This window comes from Lithobates pipiens, unplaced genomic scaffold, assembly GCF_037356315.1.
Source record: "Lithobates pipiens isolate NorthernLeopardFrog02 unplaced genomic scaffold, aLitPip1_a1.2 Scaffold_8, whole genome shotgun sequence".
In the NCBI taxonomy this organism is placed as follows: domain Eukaryota; kingdom Metazoa; phylum Chordata; class Amphibia; order Anura; family Ranidae; genus Lithobates; species Lithobates pipiens.
This window is the reverse complement of record NW_027507903.1, coordinates 129717248-129738404: the sequence shown is the minus strand read 5'-3', so window position 1 is coordinate 129738404 and position 21157 is coordinate 129717248. Positions and strand designations below refer to the sequence as shown.

The 21157-nt window shown below is 47.5% G+C and overlaps 1 protein-coding gene across 4 annotated transcripts in view; it reads left to right on the top strand.

Moving 5' to 3' along the window:
- IMPDH1 (inosine monophosphate dehydrogenase 1) overlaps positions 1-21157 on the top strand; it is a 238037-nt gene that overhangs the window by 133394 nt on the left and 83486 nt on the right. Inside the window, exon 1 of one of the 4 annotated variants that reach the window (XM_077470735.1) lies at positions 16339-16564. The exons of the other annotated variants lie outside the window; for them this stretch is intronic. The gene's annotated coding sequence lies outside the window, so the exon portion shown is untranslated. Of the gene's footprint in view, positions 1-16338; positions 16565-21157 lie in introns of those variants that run through there. 4 annotated transcript variants of the gene reach the window in all.

The window sequence follows — 21157 nt, the reverse complement described above, 5'->3', positions numbered from 1 at the left end:
CCATATCTCCCTCTGAACTCCCCTCCTCTTCCTCTCTTGTGGGCACCCACGTGACATCACTAGACACGTCATCATCAACGTCACCTTCCCCACCGCTATAAGTAGAGTAGGCAGCAACACCGGGGACCAACCTCCTCCTTGGGCTGATCTGGGTACTGGCGTCAGACTGCTGAGTAGCGCTTGTTGCTACCTCCTCTTCCTGATCCAATACCAAGAGTGGCTGCGCATCAGAAATGTCCTCTTGATATGGATCGGAAAATAATTCCAGTGACTCAAGCGGAAGGTATGTGGTGGTGGTGGTGGTGGTCGTGTTGTTGGTGGTAGTGTCTTTGGGGGTGCACATAGCAGAGAGTGAAGAAGAGGGTGCAGATCGAGAGGATGAGGAGGGTGCAGAAGAGTAAGGCTGAGCGAGCCACTCAACCAAGTCTGGTGCATCCTTTAAAGTAATTGAACGCACCTTCTGCAACTTCCCACTTTGGCTCAAGCCTGTTGCTCCTGCCCTACCCCTACCACCCCTGCGGAAGGGCCTGCCTCTTCCTCTGCATGTCATTTTTTAAATGACCCTGTGACAAAACTCTTAGTCCCTATACCGCTGAAGGACTGCTGCAGTATAGGTGAGCGGTCAGCAGTGGTGCACGTCAACCCTATCTATTGTGGACCTATAGCGGTCCTTACAGAACAGCAGACTGTACCGCACTCAAGCCTATGTACCGTAGCACCCTATACCAAGTTACCAGTCCTTATAAGAACTTTTGTGGACCAAGCAGGTTGTGTATTAGTGTTTAGCAGACTGTACGTCAGTCCCTATACCGCTGAAGGACTGCTGCAGTATAGGGCAGCGGTCAGCAGTGGTGCACGTCAACCCTATCTATTGTGGACCGATAGCGGTCCTTACAGAACAGCAGACTGTACCGCACTCAAGCCTATGTACCGTAGCACCCTATACCAAGTTACCAGTCCTTATAAGAACTTTTGTGGACCAAGCAGGTTGTGTATTAGTGTTTAGCAGACTGTACGTCAGTCCCTATACCGCTGAAGGACTGCTGCAGTATAGGGCAGCGGTCAGCAGTGGTGCACGTCAACCCTATCTATTGTGGACCGATAGCGGTCCTTACAGAACAGCAGACTGTACCGCACTCAAGCCTATGTACCGTAGCACCCTATACCAAGTTACCAGTCCTTATAAGAACTTTTGTGGAACAAGCAGGTTGTGTGTTAGTGATTAGCAGACTGTACGTCAGTCCCTATACCAATGAAGGACTGCTGCAGTATAGGGCAGCGGTCAGCAGTAGTGCACGGCAACCCTATGTATTGTGGACCGATAGCGGTCCTTACAGAACAGCAGACTGTACTGCACTCAGGCCTATGTACCGTAGCACCCTATACCAAGTTACCAGTCCTTATAAGAACTTTTGTGGACCAAGCAGGTTGTGTGTTAGTGTTTAGCAGACTGTGCGTCAGTCCCTATACCGCTGAAGGACTGCTGCAGTATAGGGCAGCGGTCAGCAGTAGTGCACGGCAACCCTATGTATTGTGGACCGATAGCGGTCCTTACAGAACAGCAGACTGTAACGCACTCAGGCCTATGTACCGTAGCACCCTATACCAAGTTACCAGTCCTTATAAGAACTTTTGTGGACCAAGCAGGTTGTGTGTTAGTGATTAGCAGACTGTACGTCAGTCCCTATACCAATGAAGGACTGCTGCAGTATAGGGCAGCGGTCAGCAGTGGTGCACGTCAACCCTATGTATTGTGGACCGATAGCGGTCCTTACAGAACAGCAGACTGTAACGCACTCAGGCCTATGTACCGTAGCACCCTATACCAAGTTACCAGTCCTTATAAGAACTTTTGTGGACCAAGCAGGTTGTGTGTTAGTGATTAGCAGACTGTACGTCAGTCCCTATACCAATGAAGGACTGCTGCAGTATAGGGCAGCGGTCAGCAGTAGTGCACGGCAACCCTATGTATTGTGGACCGATAGCGGTCCTTACAGAACAGCAGACTGTACTGCACTCAGGCCTATGTACCGTAGCACCCTATACCAAGTTACCAGTCCTTATAAAAACTTTTGTGGACCAAGCAGGTTGTGTGTTAGTGTTTAGCAGACTGTGCGTCAGTCCCTATACCGCTGAAGGACTGCTGCAGTATAGGGCAGCGGTCAGCAGTAGTGCACGGCAACCCTATGTATTGTGGACCGATAGCGGTCCTTACAGAACAGCAGACTGTAACGCACTCAGGCCTATGTACCGTAGCACCCTATACCAAGTTACCAGTCCTTATAAGAACTTTTGTGGACCAAGCAGGTTGTGTGTTAGTGATTAGCAGACTGTACGTCAGTCCCTATACCAATGAAGGACTGCTGCAGTATAGGGCAGCGGTCAGCAGTAGTGCACGGCAACCCTATGTATTGTGGACCGATAGCGGTCCTTACAGAACAGCAGACTGTACCGCACCCAAGCCTATGTACCGTAGCACCCTAGACAGACCAAGTTACCAGTCCTGATAAAGAGCTTTGTGGAACAAGTGAGTTGTGAATGATTAGCAGACTGCAGCAGAAGGGCAGCAGTCAAGTATAATATTCTTTCTATATTTGGAAGAAAGAATATTATACGTGTACAAGCCTATTACCGTACCACTGATACCAGTCCTGAAAAGAACCTTTGTGGAACTAATAGTAACAGCAAGTCTTTAAAATTATCCTCACTGCCTGACACACTGCTTCCTGCCTGTCCCTATACAAATTGGCAAAAAAGAGTAGGCTGGAACGATTAGCTGGAACAGCTCTTTTGTGGACCTGATAGTAACAGCTAATGATGATGATGATGATGATGATGAAGAAAGACTAATCTGGCTGAGCTGTCCCTAAAATAGCAGCATACAGCGCTCTGTCCCTTTATCTAAACTGACAAAAGAAACTCAGGCTGCTGACCTAACACCTATACCAGTCCTGAAAAGAACTTTTGTGTACCAAATAGCTAGCGTTTTCTCTGTCCCTACTCCACACAGGATCCTTTCCCTACAGTGACAGAAGAAAGAATGTAAAATGGCCACCGGATCGGGTGTATTTATAGGTTAGGGGGAATGTCCAAGTGTCCATGAGCTGTCATGTCTCAATTGGTTGTCCTGTAACACATGATAAACGTGTCACGAAAGGTTAAAGTTCTTGTATACATTAAACACGTAAGTCCGCCGGGGCGAACGACGGAAAAAGGCGTTCGAACCCGCGGACGGCGAAAGTCGGAAATTCGCCGCGAAACGACCGCCGGGCGAACCGTTCGGCCATCACTATTCAGCGGCTGCAGGAAGGAAAATTCACATATGCACACACATATAAACCAGTGGCAGCTGGTGCTCAAAATTTTTAGGGGGGTGCAAGCAAACTGAAAAATTCAGAAAAAAACATAAATTACAGCCACTGTACCATCAAACGCCACCACTGTGCCATCAAATGTCATCACTGTGCCCATCAAACTCTGCCGCTGTGCCATCAAATGCCACCAGTGTGCCCATCAAATGCTGCCACTGTGCCCATCAAGCTCTGCCACTGTGCCCATCAAGCTCTGCCACTGTGGCCATCAAATGGAGCCACTGTGCACATCAAATGCTGTTGGTGTGTCCATCAAATGCTGCCACTGTGAATCCCCACCGCCCGCTCGCTGTCTGCCTGCCACTTACCCTGTCTTGGTGGGGCAGCGGGTAACGACCATTAGCGGGGTCCTCCATGCATCTCCTGCCATCCTCATCTCCCGTCCTCTCCTCCTGATTGTCTGAAATGATAGGCGCAGCTATTGGACGCCTATCAGGTGATGGATAACAGACCCGATTGGTGGAGAGGCGGTTTAGTGTTAGGAAAGTGAATATTAATTCACTTTTCTAACACACCTGGGTGGACTGTGAGCGTCAAGCATGGCGCTCGCAGTTCACCTATTTTGAAGCCTATTAGAGCCTATGGCTCTAATCAGGTGCTGCAAAAACACCCCTCGCTGCTGTAATTCAGGCACCCGACACCCCAAAAGGGACCAGACACCTAAATATGGGGGTGGCAGCGGTGGCTATGCATGAATTTATCCATTGGTCATAGAGGGGGTGGCTGGAGAGAGGGGGCGGTACCTGTGCGCCCTTTTGGATGCTCCGCCACTGATAAACACATGCACATTCACATACATACATACATGCACACTCATATACATGCACACATACATATATGAACACACACACACACACATACAAGCATGTTCACACACACACACAAGCATGCTCACACACACACATACATGCATGCTCAAACACACACACACACACACACATGCATGCTCACACACACATACATGTACACACACACATGCACACATACATGCTCACACACACACATACAAGCATGCACACACACACGCACACATACATGCATGCTCACTGCTCACACACATACATGCATGCTCACTGCTCACACACATACATGCATGCTCACTGCTCACACACATACATGCATGCTCACACACACACACATACAAGCATGCTCACACGCACACATACATGCATGCTCGCACGCACACATACAAGCATCCTCACACACACACAAGCATGCTCACACACACACACACACATACAAGCATGCTCGCACACACACATACAAGCATGCTCACACATACAAGCATGCTCACACACACACACACACACACACACATACATGCATGCTCACACACACACATGCATGCTCACACACACACACATACAAGCATGCTCACACACACACATACAAGCATGCTCACACACACACATACAAGCATGCTCACACACACACACATACAAGCATGCTCACACACACATACAAGCATGCTCACACACACATACAAGCATGCTCACACACACACACACACATGCATGCTCGCGCACACATACAAGCATGCACACACACACATACATGCATGCACACACACATACAAGCATGCTCACACACACACACACACATACAAGCATGCACACACACTCACACACATATAAGCATGCTCACACACACACATACAAGCATGCACATATGCACACATACATGCATGCTCACTGCTCACACACACACATACATGCATGCTCCCACGCACACATACATGCTCACATGCACACATACATGCATGCTCACACGCACACATACATGCATGCTCACACGCACACATACAAGCATGCTCACACACACACATACAAGCATGCTCACACACACACATACAAGTATGCACACACACTCACACACACACATATAAGCATGCTCACACACAAGCATGCTCACACGCACACATACATGCATGCTCACACGCACACATACATGCATGCTCACACGCACACATACAAGCATGCTCACACGCACACACATACAGGCATGCTCACACACACACACACACACACACACACACACACACACACACACACCACACACACACACACACACACACATATAAAGACAAATACAGTAGATAGAATTATAAAAAAAAACGGCAGACATTTACCTCTGCTTTTCCTGCTGGGTACTGCACTCTAGGGGGAGACAAAGAGCACACACTGTGCTTTTACTTAGACTAATGTGAGAACGGAGCTCCCCACGCAGTGCCGATTTCAGTTCGGCTGATGATCGGGGAGCTCCTGTCAGCCTCCCCTCCTATCGAAGAGTACAGTGGGCCCTCAAAGGCCCCCTGCAGCAAGGGGCCCGGTCGCCATGGCGATCTTGGCGACCCCTATAATTCCGCCACTGCATGCCGTGCTTGCGCTGGTTTGTTTGGGGGACAGGAGCCACACTGGGGCGGATGTTTTGTCAGCTCTGCAGGGGCAGGCCGAGAGGTGGTTGACGCCACGCCAGCTTAAGCCAGGAATGGTGGTTTGCGACAATGGCACCAACCTCCTCTCCGCCCTCCGACAGGGACAACTGACCCATGTGCCCTGTGTAGCTCACGTCCTTAACCTGGTGGTGCAGCGGTTCTTGGGCAGGTACCCCGGCTTACAGGATGTCCTGAAACAGGCCAGGAGAGTCTGTGTGCATTTCCGCCGATCATTTAATGCCTGTGCTCGGCTGGCTGAGCTCCAAAAGGAGTTGAACCTGCCCAAGAACCGCCTTATATGTGACATGCCCACCAGATGGAACTCAACATTGGCCATGCTGCAGCGGCTGCACACGCAACAGAGGGCCATCAATGAGTACCTGTGCGACTACGGCACCAGGACAGGGTCAGGAGAGCTTGGTTTTTTCTCACCACGCCAGTGGGGCATGATCAGGGATGCATGCACTGTCCTGTCACCGTTTGAGGAGGCCACAAGGATGGTGAGCAGTGACAGTGCATGCATCAGTGACACTATACCTCTTGTCCACCTCTTGGAGCATACGCTGCGTGGAATAATGGACAGGGCACTTGAGGCAGAACAGAGGCAGGAAGAGGAGGACTTCCTTGCCTCTCAAGGCCCCCTTTATCCAGACAGTGTTCCTGCTGTGCCACCCATCACACAGGAAGAGGGTGAGGAGGAGGAAGAGGAGGAGGAGGATGATTGTGTCAGCATGGAGGTGGAGGCTGGCACTCAGCATCAGCAGCAGCAGTCTTATAGGGATGATTTACAGTCCCAAGAAACACGTGGACTTGTACGTGGCTGGGAGGAGGTAGCTGCGGATCATGTTGTCCTTAGTGACCCAGAGGACTCCGGACCGAATGCCTCAGCTAACCTACGCTGCATGGCCTCCCTGATCCTGCAAAGCCTGCGGAAGGATCCTCGTATTCTTCGGATCAAGGAGAGGGACCATTACTGGCTGGCCACTCTCCTTGATCCACGGTACAAGGGTAAGGTTGCCGACCTTATCTTGCCATCGCAGAGGGAGCAGAGGATGAGACATCTCCGGGAGGCCTTGCAGAAAGCTCTGTGCAACGCGTTCCCAGAGACTGGGAGGTCACAAACTCCTGGTCCTGGACAACGTGTTGCTGAGGCATCAGTCAGAAGGAGCGGTGGAGAAGGTGGCCGTCTGACTGATGCGTTCAGACAATTTTTTAGTCCGCAGCCCCAAGGTATGATTGGTTCCAGCACCCATCGCCAGCGTCTAATTTACATGGTGCAGGAATACCTAGGGGCAAGGTCAGACTTGGACACCTTTCCCACTGAAAATCCTCTGGCTTACTGGGTCTTGAGGATGGATCACTGGCCAGAGCTTGCACAGTATGCAATTGAGCTCCTGGCCTGTCCTGCATCCAGCGTTCTTTCGGAACGCACCTTCAGTGCTGCTGGTGGCTTCGTTACCGATCACAGGGTGCGCCTGTCCACCGAATCAGTTGATCGACTGACCTTCATCAAGATGAATCAGTCTTGGATCACCCACAGCTACCAAGCACCTGAAGCTGATGTAACCGAATAATTTTTTTTGAAATACCACATCCCTTCAAGACTGCCTATGCTGATGCTGAGTGACTGTCCTGTTATGTTGATTGTCTATCCTCTTCCTCCTCCGCTGATATGTTGGAAGAACATTTTTGGTTCTGGGTGATGCCAGCAGCCCAATTTTTCTGCCCCTGTTTAACAGGGGTGTTTAAGTACAATTTTTGATGCAATGCTTTGCAGCAGGGCTAATTCCTGCAAAAAAACTAGAGTGTATGGCAGAGGTTGCAGTGTGATGGCACCAGTGCCTAAGGCCCAATTTTTCTGCCCCTGTTTAACAGGGGCGTTTAAGTACAATTTTTGATGCAATGCTTTGCAGCAGGGCTAATTCCTGCAATAAAACTAGAGTGTATGGCAGAGGTTGCAGTGTGATGGCACCAGTGCCTAAGGCCCAATTTTTCTGCCCCTGTTTAACAGGGGCGTTTAAGTACAATTTTTGATGCAATGCTTTGCAGCAGGGCTAATTCCTGCAATAAAACTAGAGTGTATGGCAGAGGTTGCAGTGTGATGGCACCAGTGCCTAAGGCCCAATTTTTCTGCCCCTGTTTAACAGGGGCGTTTAAGTACAATTTTTGATGCAATGCTTTGCAGCAGGGCTAATTCCTGCAATAAAACTAGAGTGTATGGCAGAGGTTGCAGTGTGATGGCACCAGTGCCTAAGGCCCAATTTTTCTGCCCCTGTTTAACAGGGACATGTAATTACAATTCTTGATATAATATTTCACAGGAGGGCCCCTTCCTGTGCCCACCCAGAGTAACTGTGAGGACTTATAGTGTTGTGGCACCAGCACCACAACCACCAAAGGTCAATTTTTCTACCACTGTTCAACAATGGCATGTAATTACAATTCTTGATATAATCGTTCACAGCAGGGCGCTCCAGCGGCCACCAAGAGTCACTTTGAGGGCTTACAATGTTGTTGCAAAACCAACACCTTGTTCCGCCATTTCTGCAGAGCATATAGGGCAGGCCCCTACTTTCAAACATCCAATTTACAAACATCTCCTACTTGCAAACGGAAGGAGACAACAGCAAGTGAGATGAAAAAAGATGGACGACAAAACAAATTATACAGGGGTGATAACCCTTCCCTATGTTTTCCAAAAAGCTTAAAGATATTTTTTTTGACTGGAGCTACACTTTAAAAATGTACCGCTTGAAAATGACAAACAGATTCAACTTAACACAACAAACCTACACAGTCCCTGTCTTGTTTGCACCGCCTGTATACTGCTGTTCTGAGTATATAGGGCCTGGGGGCCACACGCATTTCCTTTTTTTAATATGGGTACGGGGTTCCCCTTAATATGCGTACAAGACCCAAATAGGCTGGTAATGGGCAGGGAGGGCTACCCATGCCATTTTTCTGAATGATTTTCAACCATATTACAGGAACCAGATATAACATTAAAACCGCAAGCAGTTTTAAATGGTGTTATTTCCGTTTAATGTCATTTTGTGCAGGGACTGTTCTAAACACGGGAAACACGTGGCACTTCACAGGCATACTATAGACACCCCCCAGGCACCATATTTAAAGGAATATTTCACTTTTTTTTTTCACTTTAATCGTCATTAAAATCAGTGCTCCCGCCAAAACGGTAGTTTTTAAAACTTTTTTTTGCAGTGACCCATGTCCCCTGAGGCAGGAGGCAGATCGCCAAACCCTTTTTAGCACACTATCTTGCATATTAGCCGTTAAAATTAGCACTTTCCAATTCGAACGTTCGAGTCCCATAGACTTCAATGGGGTTCTAACGTTCGTGCCGAACGCGGGGGTCGTTCGCAAGTTCTGGTGCGAACCGAACCGGGGGGTGTTCGGCTCATCCCTACTCCCAGTGACAACTGTGAAAGGTGGGATTAAAGCTAACATACATTTGCGTATGTATCCAGGACAGGAAGCGAGGAGAAAATGGAGAATGTATCACATACCTACCATAATTTTCCTTTCCTGATGCCTATTCATGGCAACATATCTGCCTCCTGGCTACAAAATAAAAAGTCTGTTGGAAGGCCTGAAGGAAGCCATCACATGTAAGCCTATGTGCAGCCAAACTCAGCACAAGGGACATGACTTACAGTCAGTAGGATGTGTCCCTTGTGCTGATGCCTCTTAGTTGAAATCTTCTTCCTGTCCATGCCCCCCATCCCCACCACTGAAGGCTGAACGAAAAAAATCGATATGTATATGGCCAGCTTTAGGGTCCTTTCACACGGGGCGGATCAGTTCTGATCCGCCCCGTGGATGTCCGTTTGCTCAGCGGGGATCACTCCGCCGATCCCCGCTGAGCAGGGAGATGACAGGTCTGTCTCTGCACACTGTGCAGGGACGGACCTGTCACAGCGCCGCTCTCCCCTATGGGAGATCGGATGACGACGGACCGCAGTGCCCGTCGTCATCCGATCCGATCCGCAGACGGATGGAAAAATAGCTTTTTCCTCCGTCACACTTTTTCGGATCGGAGCGGGTCGGATGTCAGCGGACATGTCACCGCTGACATCCGACGCTCCATAGACCTCTATGGAGCACCCGTTCAGGTCCGCCTGAAAAACTGACAGGCGGGCCTGAACGGGACGTTAGTGTGAAAGGGGCCTTAGAAAGTATTGTGACCAGAAACAGTCTGAGCTTCATCAGGAGGTCAACAATTCATATTTTATAGAGGCAGTATTGGGGTCGGTAGCTTTTCAGTCTGTATAAACCCAGAGTCATTGCTGTGTAACAAACTGGACAATTACAGAGATACATTAATGGCTTCAGGCAGAAAGAAACCTGAGCTGCTTCCTTACAAACTAATTACATTTCAGGAGAAACAAGCAGAGTCACATTTCTATTTTCTGTCCTTGCTAAAACTCACGTTGTCATACAAAACATAATGCAGCATTGGCAATTTTTTTGTTGTTATAGTATTTTGTTATTTGACAAATTTAAAAAAGCTCATTCAGATTCTGCAGTTTTCCAATAGGTGGTTTCAAAACATTTTTGCCATATTTATAATGCAGTAGAACTATTTGGTGTATTTGAAGTGGTAAAATCCACTCGTTTAAAGCCGGGTTCACTTCTGGGGTCCGGTGAATGTCCACCAATTCAGCTGCGATTCAGGTCTGAATTTTTAACAGAATTCGCACCTGAACCGGACCTTAATACGCACAAGTGCCTTTTTCAATCTGGACCGCGGCCACAACGGACATATGTGGACCGGCTCTATTGAGTGACAACTGTGAAAGCTGGGATGGGCTGATCTGAGTATTTCAAAAACTGCTGATCTGCTTGGATTTTCACACACAAACAACTCTAGGGGCAGTTGTGTAGACAAAAATGTTGATGTCAGAGGAGAATGGGCAGACTAGTTTGAAATGATAGAAAGACAACCGTAACTCAAATAACCACTCGTTACAACCAAGGTATGCAGAATACCTTCTCTAAGACCCCTTTCACACTGGAGGTGTTTATCAGGCGATTTAGTGCTAAAAACAGTGTCTGTAAAAAGCCTCAGCTGCAAACCCAGTGTGAAAGCCCGAGTGCTTTATAGCGCCCCTGCCCATTGAAATCAATGGGCAGCGCCGCCATAACGTCAGCAATCCGCCGCTATAGCGGTATTTTTCAGGCGGTTGTAACCCTTTTTCAGCCCGCTATCAGCCAAATAGAGCCGCTAAAACGAGGATAAAGCGGCGCTGAGAATAGCGCCACTTTAGCGCTGATGCCCAAGTGCTTTCAGTGTGAAAGGGCTCTTAATGCACAACACATCGAAGCTTGAAGCAGATAGGCTACAGCAGCAGAAGACCACACCAATTGCCATTCCTGTCAGCTAAGAACGGGAAACTGGGGCTACAATTCGCACAGGCTCACCAAAATTGGACAAAAGAAGATTGGAAAAACATTCCCTGGTCTGATGAGCCTCATTTTTAGCTGCGACATTCAGATGGTAGGGTCAGAATTTGGCATAAACAACATTAAAGCATGGATCATCCTGCCTTGTATTAAGGGTTCAGACTGATGGTGATGGTAGTATGGTGTGGGGGATATTTCTTGGTACACTTTGTGCCACTTAGTACCAATTCAGCATTGTTTAAATGCCATGGTCTACTTGAGTATTGTTGCTGACCATGTCCATACCTTTATGACTACAGTGTACCCATCTACTGATGGCTCCTTCCAGCAGGATAATGCACCATGTCACAAAGCTCAAATAGAGCATGTAATGTGGTGGAAGATGCAGGAGATTCACATTATGGATGTGCAGCTGACAAATCTGCAGCAACTGCGTGATACTATCATGTCAATATGGGCCAAAATCTCAGACAAATGTTTCCAACACCTTGTTGAATCTATGCCATGAAGAATTAAGGCAGTTCTGAAGGCAAAAACATCAAGCAAAAAATATATAACTCAAACAATATAAATGGGCTTTATAGCTTCACTTTCCATGCAATAAAGTTCAATTATTCAAGTGCTCAGTGTTGTGCATTATTCTCCATTCATCCACTAAAATTGTAAGTTCTCGTAATCAATTTCAATGGTGAAACCTGTGTCGGTGCTCAGAAAACCACTCCACGTAACCCTCCCCTCAGCTTCTCTTGCACTCACTGGAGGTAGTTGACTTACTGCTTTAACAAGAGTCTGATATGCATCTGATCATCTTAAAAGATGGACGGCTCCAATGGTCCCACTGTACTCCAGCACTACTTTGAAACTAAAATTTTAAAAACGTCTGAACACAAACTATGCTGGAACCATCACAGACAATCCATCAGAAAGGATCATTGAACCCTATGATGTGTTTTCAGCGTATATGACAAGGTCCCCTACATGACTGGATCTTAAACCCCATACACACTATCAGTTTTTCTGCTGATTTTTTTCCTTCAGATTTACCAAACCCATGTAGTAGAAGGGCCTGCCTGATTGCATACAAATTGAAACTCCTAAGGTTTGACCTCCATATTATATGGCTTTGGTAAATATGAAGGAAAAACTCAGCAGAAAAACTGATAGTGTGTATGGGGCTTTAGTCCCAAAGTGGCACTTGAGTACAGTGGGACTGTTGGAGCTGTCCATCTTCGGAGATGATCAGGTGCATATCAGACTCTCTTGGTTAAAGCAAAGAGTCAAAACCCTCCGGTGAGTGTGGGAGAAGGTGGGGTTGGGGGGGGGGGGGGGGACACATGTGGATTTCTGAGCATGGACAGTTTTCACCACTGAATTTTATTACAAGAAGTCACACTCTGTGGACAGATGGAGAATAAAGCCTCGTACACACAATAAGGATCTTGGACAATCTTGTGTTGTATTTTTGCATGCTAGTCTCTTATTGAAAACCAATAGGTTCATTTTCACTTTCTTCAACTAAAACATTGGATTGATGCCCTGTGCTGCACGTCCATCTATCCATATTGAAAAACTTTCATTAAATATGTGTGGCAGCATGCCCCGGGGAGGGCCTGGCCTTATCTCAGCCATCTTTGAATGGACGCCTGTCATCAGCATCCCTCTCTTACATGTTTTAATGAGAGGGGGGACCTCCACTACCCAATAGATTTAGAGGACTGGAGTAAGGAATGGATCAGAAGGGCCAATCACAGAGCCCTCCTGCCGATCGGAGATGCGCTGTTTATGGGCAACATGAGCGCATCGGGATCGTGCGTGCGATCCCCCTCCTTCTGAGGGACATTCCTGAACATCCACTTAGGAGAGAGCTCCCACCCGGCCGTTTATGTGCAATGGCAGGGTGGGAAATAGTTAAAACCAATAAATACATTGAAACAGAAAACCAATTGGTTACTAAAGTTATGAAAATTCTCAACGACAGAATTCAACTTCGAAATTGATGTAATGTATTCTTTAATTTCCAAGCATGCGCGGTCTTGGTCACACGATTTTTTTTCAGATGCATTTGAAACAAGTAAATAATTAACTATTTCAGCCAATGTGAGAGAAAAGAGAGAGCAGAAGAGAGAGCAGTGTGCTTGTAGATAGTGGTCTTATTTTTTGTGTTTTCACTATAGATCCCATCATAAGCATGTGTGGGGAAATGCTTCTGATGTTGTTGAGGCTCCAAAGATGTAGAAAATTGTGTGAGAGGACCAGAGATCATCGCTACTAGACTCATCCATTGATGCAGGCAAAAGCACGGGATGAAATCTGTATATGTTCCAAAATGATCAGAAATGTTTTGTCCTTTAACCACTTGCCGACCATTGTCGGCATATATACTTCGGCAGAATGGGACGGCTGGGCAAAGCATCTCCCCATTCTGCCTAATGACAGGACACCGATCATCTGCCCCTGTCATCGGGAGCAGCGATCACTGCCCTTGTCACACAAGCCCATCCCCCAGACAGTTAGAAACACTCCCCTAGGACACACTTAACCCCTTCACTGCCAGTGACATTTTTACAGTAATCAATGCAATTTTATAGCATTGATCGCTGTATTAATGCCAATGGTCCCAAAAATGTGTCAAAATTGTCCAATGTGTCCGCCATAATGTCGCAGTCACGATAAAAATCGATGATCACCGCCATTACTAGTAAAAAATTAATTAATTAAAATGCCATAAAACTATCCCCTATTTGGTAGACACTATAACTTTTACTCAAACCAATCAATAAACGCTTATTGAGATTTTTATTTTTTTTACCAAAAATCTGTAAAACAATATGTATCGGCCTGAACTTTTTTTTATATATTTTTGGGGGATATTTTTGTTAGCAAAATGTAATTGTTTATAGCACAAAAAATAAAAAACTCAGTGGAGATCAAATACCACCAAAAGAAAGCTCTATTTGTGGGGAAAAAAGGACACCAATTTTGTTTGGGAGCCACGTCATATGACCGCGCAAGTGTCAGTTAATGCGACGCAGTGCTGAATTGCAAAAAGTGCTTTGGTCAGAAGGGGGTAAATCCTTCCGGGGCTGAAGTAGTTAACCACTTGCTTACTGGGCACTTAAACCCCCCTCCTGTCCAGACCAATTTTCAGCTTTCAGCGCTGTCGCACGTTGACAATTGCGTGGTCATACAACCCAGTACCCGAATTACATTTTTATCATTTTATTCCCACAAATAGAGCTTTCTTTTGGTGGTATTTGATCACCTCTGCGGTTTTTAGTATTTGTTAAAAAAAAATTAAAAAGCCCGAAATTTAAAAAAAAAAAATAATTTTTAATGTTTTGTTATAAAATTTTAAAACAGGTAATGTTTCTCCTTTATTGATGTATGCTGATGAGGCGGCACTGATGGGCACCGATAGGTGGCAGTGATTGGCACTGATGGGTGACAATAATGGGCACTGATCGGTTACACTGATAGGCAGCACTGCTAGGTGGCACTGATTGGCACCATTGGTGGGCATTGATAAGTGGCACTTGTGAGCATTGATAGGTGGCACTGGTGTGCAAAGATGAGGCATAATTGTCTCTTTGTGACCGATGTCCCTTGCAGATGAGCAAAATGATTGCCAAGCTTTAGTTTACATCATGTGATCAGCTGTCAGCCAATCACACGGTAAGGGGCCAGGACTGGCCCCTTACTCGGATTAGTGATCACCCATGTCTCAGTGACTTGGTGATCACATCACGCGTGCAGGGAGCGTGCACAGGGGAGGTCATCATATGACGGACTCCCAGAAATTCAGGTCCGCGCTTTGGCTGTCATTCGGCTATAGCACAGACGTCAAGCAGTTAAAAATGCTTATGTATGCAAACGCGCATAAACGCAGATTACCGCAGTTACAAGCATTTGAAATGCCGGAACATTACAGTCCTGAATGTGATTTTTCTGCTTTCAAACAAATGCCTGTAACCTCAATTGCATCTAAGACCCCTTTCACACTACAAATAGTGCCTGTAAAAAGCCTCATCTGCAATACCAGTGTAAAAGCCCAGAGTGCTTTCACATTGGGGCGCTGCGCTGGCAGGACGCCAAAACAAGTCCTGCAAGCAGCTCCTTTGAGTCGCTTTAGGAGCAGTGTATATACCTCCATTAGTGCCCCTGCCCATTGAAATCAATGAGCAGTGCTGCCGAAGTGCCTGCAAAGCGCCTCAGCGGGGGCATTTTTAAACCTTTATTTGGCCACTAGTGGGGGGTTAAAAGCGCCCCCGCTAACGGCCGAAAAGCACCTCTAAAACGTGCGACACTTTACCACCGACACACTTTGTGTTAAAGGGCTCTAAAAGACTGAGTGTACACGTACACATAAGATAACATAGAGGAGAGTTCAGGGGCTGCTGACAAAACGTCCACCTGCTCCTAAGCTTCAGTTTATCGGCTGTTGTGTACATGAGGCCTAAAGGGCATGTTGCTGGAAGCCACGTAGAAGCACACACAGAGATTACAATGATGTAAGAAGGTGGACTGTCTCATAGGCACTGCACCTTCCCTGGTGGATGGAGGGAAGTGAAGACACTGCTGCCACCTACTGGCGCTCCCAGCACACTGCAGGTGATAATAATCCTCTTCTATAGAGCACCCAGACGGAGGGTGAGGGGAGCGCGGTGCAGTCCGTAATACAGAAGGGAGCGGGCCGGACACATTATATACCGCTGTGTATAACTGAGGGGGGCGGGTCGGGCACATTATGTACCGCTTTGTATAACTGAGGGGAACACATGGCGCTCCCTCGGCACCCGCGTGTACCACATGGCTACAGCAGAGGACTGCTGGCCTCCTCCGGCACCTATATACATGCCTATAGGAGAGAGGCGCGCCATATCTCTGTGTAGTACTATGGACTTCCTCACACACGGCTCGCACTGTCTCTGAGCCCACGTGTACCAGCTGTTTGCTTCCGCTTCCCACGTGGTCTTCCCCTGCCTAGCCAATGCGCCTGCGCGCCAGTGCAGGTCCTGTTTAGAAGGCGGGGCGCTCCGCATGTCACTCGTGATTGGGCAGACGCAGAGCTCGTCGTATGTTTACGAGAGACCCGGGACCTAGGGCAGAGCGGCGCAGTTCTCGCTTGGTCGGGAGGGGCGGTGACTAGAGCGGGGCGGAGTTATCGTTCCCGGCACCTCCCCCCCGAGTGACGGCCTATGTTAGTGCACCGTCTGGGGTGTCGGGCCATTATTCGGAGGAACGCGGTTGATCGGTCGGAGGTGGTACAGGGAGCCCGCTGTGGATCGGAGGAGGGAGTGATTGCAGCGCGGAGATAACGCAGAAGATCCATCGCAGTGTATGTCGGGGGTGATCGTGCTGTGTGTGGAGGGGAGCAGGCCGGGAGCCCGGATAGAGGATGATGTGTGTATGGGGCTCACATGGCGGATAGTCCTCACGTCTGTGTGCGGAGAGAACAAAGGGCCGGCTGGTGTCTGTGATTGATGCTGATCATAGCATGGCTGTCCGATGACTGCCTCCACCATTCATTGATTGCATCCCAGCTGGGACCACCAATCAGCTTCTAGCTTTTATTTTCTAAGCTTAACGGACCACGCAGAGGGTGGAAGCTGATTGGTTGCCGTGGACAGCTGCCTCCAGGTTTTGTCTGATAACATCAGTCTATTTCGCCGGAGACCTCACAATGTTATCTCTTTATGTGTCTGTAGATAGTTTTGAGGACAAATCTTGCATACACAGTGCAATCTGATTGTACATCTACCATTGTCTATCCTGATTGGATACATCAGATTGTATTAGGCCCCTTTCACATGGACTATCCAGTCAGGTCCATCTGTCAGTTTTTCAGGCCGACCTGATTGGCCCCTCCAGTCTTCTCTATGGTGCGGCAGATGTCGACGGACAAATGTCACACATAGTGGATGTCCCATGCGGCGGATGTTAGCGAACACCTGCGCCATCCGACCCTGTCACCAAAAAACAGATAAACCTATTCCCCATTCTTCGATTGGATGGAAATGGGCAGGTGGTCCGTTTTCATCCAATTGCCCCATAGAGGAGAGCGGGACTGTGTCTGTCCACTCTGCTGAGCAGACATTGACCTGTCAGCCACCCGCTCAGCAGGGGTCACCCAAGAGATCTCCCGCTGAGCAAGCCGATCCCGCTTCACATAGGCGCCCACATACAAGAGCCCTAAGGGCTCGTTCACACAAGTGCTTTGTAAACCGCAGTATGTGGTTGTTGAAAATGCATGACGTGTTTTTAGGGCCCGTTCACACCTGAACGCCCTGCATTCAAAATGCACTGGGTGGGCATTCTCTAAAGGGCACTTTCACACTGAGGCGCGGAGGCGGTAAAGGTAAAGCAGTGCTTTCCTGTCATTTTTTGGGCGCTAGCAGCGCATAACCCCTGCTAGTTACAAAATTAAGGGTTAAAAGCACTACTTCAGCGGCACTGTCCATTGATTTCAATGGGTAGGGGGGCTTTAGGAATGGTGTATACACCTCTCCTAAAGCACCTCAATGATGCTGCTTGCATGACTTTTATTTATTTTTTACATCCCGCAAGTGCAGCGCCCCAGTGTCACACTGGTGTGAGAGGGAGGCTCTTTGCAGGTGACATTTATCACTGTCGCGCCTGTGAAGCGCCTCGGTGTGAAAGTAGCCGAAGTGTAGTGCGTTTTGCCTGCACTGGATCACATGATGCCATACTACCATGTGATCTGGTTGCAGTGTGTTTTTGAAAGTACTGCATATACTACTTTTGGTGCGATTTCAGACCATTCAAATGAATCGTCTCAAAATCGCCTCGCACAGGAACATCAAATTTAGTGTCATTCCAGTGTAAACCGGCGTTTATAGGATGTTAATGTTTAGCGCAAACCCATAATGCGTTTTCATCCCTGGTCACTTGGGGGTGGGGGTGACACATGGCTCACAAAACGCTCTTAAATTTACATGGACGAAGATGGTTTTTGGTGCGTTTTCCAAACCGGTCACTAAAGATGCACACAGATGTGAACTGTTAAACCAGTCATAGATGGATCGAAATTCTGCCAGTTTAGCAGGGACCGACTGAATTTCAGTCCATCTATGGGCAGGCTGGTTGTACAGAGGCTCATCACTTGATTGACATCTGTACAATCAAGGCTTTGGGTGATATATATATTTTTTTTTTTTTAACTTGCTCACTGCTGCTGGCTACAGCCAACAGCACTGAACATTGTATTCTGACAGCAGGGAAGCCCGTCTCCTGTAGGAATACAGTATCTTCACAGGAGAGATTCCCCCGTTAATATTGAGTGTTAATGGGGGAATCCAATCCTCCTCCTTTCCTTTAGTAAAGCTAAAGGAAATTGTACAGACATTGTATAGTGTATGGCCAGCTTTAGGCTTCATTCACACGGCTGTAAAAAATATTACTGATCTTATTACACAAGTGTTGTGTTTTTTTTTTTTTTTTTTTTTTTTTTTTTTTTTTTTTTTCTTGCATAGAAGTTCTGATGTAATATTGTACTGCATTTTTTCCTAATACCCGCATCTGGCACATGTGTATATGTCCTCTGATGCAGATGTTTGGGCTCTGTGTTATAGATCTGAATGCAGTGCATGCTGCACCTGTGTGAATATCTCCATTGAAAACAACACAGATGCATTCAGATCCATTATAAAAAAATAAATAAAAATAAAATACTGGTGATTGGGGGCTTTTTTTCTGCCGTGTGAATGAGGCCCTACAGCCTACACTGACAGCTGTCAGATTTCTTCTGTTCTGAAACAGAATTCATATACTCTTCAATAAACTGATCTCATCACTGCACGGTTTTCTTTGACTATACATATCGTATCAAACTGGTGAGGTGATAAGTGAGATCTCCAGCCAGTACGGTTGTATTGTTTTTTGTAGATGTTCATAGTCTTCACTGCTGTCTCTGTAATGAAACGGTGGTGAAATTGGCAGTGACTGCAGCATATGGTCCCTGTAGGCTGATTAAATGAAATGTCATTGTGCTCAGTTAAGGTGAGCTGGAAGTGATGTGACTGTCGTCACCTGCTTCTAGTGGTCATCAGTTAAGTTGGATGAATGTTTGTTTTAATTGCAGGGAATGAACACACACTGGCGAGCACGCGCTGAAAAAATTGCGCACGCACAGAGATGACAGCTGCTCTTTAAAAATTATTATGATTTAAATCAAATCCACCCTCCTTTGTAAACACACCCCCCTACCCACCTCCCAGTACCTCCCCTTTTAGAGACTACAGAACCAAGTATCATTTTGTGGCGCTAATTGGTTTGCATGGGATTTGTTATTAACAAAAGCAGTACAATAGACCCTTCCCAGCAGCAACAGATTTCCCAGCATCAATAGACTCTCCAATAGCCAGCCAGAAACAATCAATTCCCCCAGCAACAATAGACCCCAGTAGTAACAATAGATTTCCCAGCATCAATAGGTTATCCAGTACCCAGCAACGGAGCACCCCCTCAAGAGTAGATCCCTTCCAGCAACAATTGACCCCTCAGATGACAAAAGCTTCAACCAACATTTAAAGTGGTTGTAAACCCTCTGGGACCACTTTAACCTACATTTAAGCCTAGATTAAGGCTTACCTGTAGGTACAAGAAATATCTCCTTAACCTACACGGTTAAACAGGAAGTAAACCCTGATGGTTTTACTTCTTCTTTGTCTCCCTGCAAAGGTAAAGCATAATGGACTACTATGCATCGCATAGTAGCCCATTATGTGTCACTTACCTGACACAGGAGCCAGCGAAGTCACCGCTGTCCCCTGTAATTCGGAGCATCCATCGTCTTCCGAGTATCGCTGCTCCGGCCACTCGCAGCGCCAGAGCAGCGATGACGTCACTCCCGCGCATGCGCACGGGAGCCGCCACTAGCGGCACATCGCCGTTAGCAGCGACATGCAGCTAACGCCGATAGTGCGCCTGCGTGCCGATATCTAGGGCGCATGCGCCGTAAGACAGCTGTGACTGTCTTAGTAAATATCTCCTAAACCGTGTATGTTTAGGAGATATTTCTTGGACCTACAGGTAAGCCTTAATCTAGGCTTTACTGTAGGTCAACGTGGTTTTTAAGGGTTTACAAGCATTTTAAGGAGATATTTTACAAAAACCAGGCAAAGCTGTCTACAGCGCACCGAGCGAGCCACAAGTTAAGGCATACATGCCGTCACGGCTCCGGAGTGACGCCATCGCGGCTCCGGCCAGTCATAGCGCCGGAACCGCTATACCCGGAAGTCACTCTGGGTATCATGGCAACGGCGGAGGACGTGGGTCGATTCGGGGGCTTTGATCTCAGGTAAGTTATTCATAATGAGCTAGTATGCATAGCATACTAGCTCATTATGACTTTACCTTGCAGGGTGTATTTTCCATGCAAAAATATAAATCCTGTCCAAGAACAATGGATCCCCCAGCAGCCAGCATCAATAGACTCTCTTGACCCCTTGCCATTATATAAATTCAGTGCTGGTATTCTGTCGACGTGCCCCCCATCCCCCCCCCCCCCCCCATCGAATAGTGCCTGGTATGTACTCAGCATGCGCCATACGGAACAGCACAACAGCTGATTTGCCAATCAGCTGGGCTGATGTAACCGGGGCGCAGGCACACCGTAGGAGGTGTCTCTCGATGGGAGATACCATTTTACAGTCCCAATCTAAACCTATGCAGACAGCGGGGGAGACCGTAGTTCAGATTGCTCATCGCTGCTGCTGGAGGGTGGCTGTGTTGAAGTGTTGGTTTTGTCTGTGTTGCAACACAGGCAAAACTGGGCGTTCAACACATCAAACCCACCCTACAACACAGGCAAAACCAGACCATCAGCACACTGTAAAGCCACCCCACAACAGTGAGGCACAATGTGAGAACTACGGTCTCCCCCCGCTGTTTGTATAGGTTTCAATTTTGG